This window comes from Triticum aestivum, chromosome 1D (genome assembly GCF_018294505.1).
Source record: "Triticum aestivum cultivar Chinese Spring chromosome 1D, IWGSC CS RefSeq v2.1, whole genome shotgun sequence".
NCBI classification, from domain to species: domain Eukaryota; kingdom Viridiplantae; phylum Streptophyta; class Magnoliopsida; order Poales; family Poaceae; genus Triticum; species Triticum aestivum.
In genome coordinates this window covers 123,324,652-123,326,983 of record NC_057796.1, presented here as the reverse complement: position 1 = coordinate 123,326,983, position 2,332 = coordinate 123,324,652, and positions in this window count along the sequence as shown.

Below are 2,332 nucleotides of genomic sequence, written 5' to 3'. Positions count from 1 at the left end.
AAATTATGCCTGGTGGCCTTGCCACAAATATGGTGTCAACTACATGATCATGCAAGGCAATATGACAATGATGAAGCGTGTCATAATAAACGGAACGGTGGAAAGTTGCATGACAATATATCTCGGAATGGCTATGGAAATGCCATAATAGGTAGGTATGGTGGCTGTTTTGAGGAAGATATAAGGAGGTTTATGTGTGATAGAGCGTATCATATCACGGGGTTTGGATGCACCGGCGAAGTTTGCACCAACTCTCAAGGTGAGAAAGGGCAATGCACGGTACCGAAGAGGCTAGCAATGATGGAAAGGTGAGCGTGCATATAATCCATGGACTCAACATTAGTCATAAAGAACTCACATACTTATTGCAAAAATCTACAAGTCATCAAAACCAAGCACTATGCGCATGCTCCTAGGGGGGTAGATTGGTAGGAAAAGACCATCGCTCGCCCCGACCGCCACTCATAAGGAGGACAATCAAAGAAACACATCATGCTTCAAATTTGTTACACAACAGTTACCATACGTGCATGCTACGGGACTTGCAAACTCCAACACAAGTATTTCTCAAATCCACAGTTACTCAACTAGCACGACTCTAATATTACCATCTTCATATCTCAGAACAATCATCAAGTATCAAACTTCTCATAGTATTCAACGCACTCTATATGGAAGTTTTTGTTATACCCATCTTGGATGCCTATCATATTAGGACTAATTTTGTAGACAAAGCAAATTACCATGATGTTCTAAAGGAGTCTCAAAATAATATAAGTGAAGCATGAGAGATCAATAATTTCTATAAAATAAAACCACCACCGAGCTCTAAAAAGGTATAAGTGAAGCACTAGAGCAAAATTATCTAGCTCAAAAGATATAAGTGAAGCACATAGAGTATTCTAATAAATTCCGATTCATGTGTGTCTCTCCAAAAGATGTGTACAGCAAGGATGATTGTGGTAAAATAAAAAGCAAAGACTCAAATCATACAAGACGCTCCAAGAAAAACACGTATCATGTGGTGAATAAAAATATAGCCTCAAGTAAAGTTACCGATAGACGAAGACGAAAGAGGGGATGCCTTCCGGGGCATCCCCAAGCTTAGGCTTTTGGTTGTCCTTGAATTTTACCTTGGAGTTCCTTGGGCGTCCCCAAGCTTAGGCTCTTGCCACTCCTTATTCCGAAATCCATCAAATCTTTACCCAAAAACTTGAAAACTTCACAACACAAAACTTAAACAAAAAATCTCATAAGCTCCGTTAGTGTAAGAAAACAAACCACCACTTTAAGGTACTGTAATGAACTCATTCTTTATTTATATTGGTGTTAAACCTACCGTATTCCAATTTCTCTATGGTTCATACCCCCGATACTAGCCATAGATTCATCAAAATAAGCAAACAACACACGAAAAACAGAATCTGTCAAAAACAGAACAGTCTGTAGTAATCTGTATCAAACGTATACTTCTGGAATTCAAAAAATTCTGAAATAAATTGGTGGACATTAGGAATTTATATATTAATCATCTGCAAAAACAATCAACCTAAAATCACTCTGCAGTAAAAAATGGCAGCTAATCTCGTGAGCGCTAAAGTTTCTGTTGTTTACAGCAAGATCACAAAGACTTCCCCCAAGTCTTCCCAAAGGTTCTACTTGGCACAAACACTAATTAAAACATAAAACCACATCTAAACAGAGTCTAGATGAATTATTTATTACTAAACAGGAACAAAAAGCATGTAACAAAAATAAAATTGGGTTGCCTCCCAACAAGCGCTATCGTTTAATGCCCCTAGCTAGGCATAAAAACAAGAATAGATCTAGGTATTATCATCTTTGGTTGTGGGAAAGAAAATAGAAAATTTCTTATCGATAGCATTTATCTTTCTATTTTGAGAAAGCACGTGGACAGTAATGGTGGAAGGAAGATTAAGCACGCTACAGAAATTTGCATGTAAGCTAGCCTTCATCTCTTTGATAATTTCATTTTGATAAAAGCACAAAAGAGAGGTGGATTCAACCTTCTCACTCATGGGGTGCCCAAATATGGTTTTCATCTTTTCATAGGTATCTATGGCATCCCCCTCAAGAAAACCTTCTTCAAAAATAGAATCTAAAACTTTCTTGAACGAAGAGGGTAAGCCAACTGTAGGATCGAAAGTATGTCTAGAGGGGGGTGATTAGACTACTTAACCAAATAAAAATCTTGCCTTTTCCCAATTTTAGTTCTTGGCAGATTTTAGCAACTTAGCACAAGTCAAGCAATCAACCTACACATGCAATTCTAAGAGTATAGCAGCGGAATGTGAAACAAATGCATATGAAG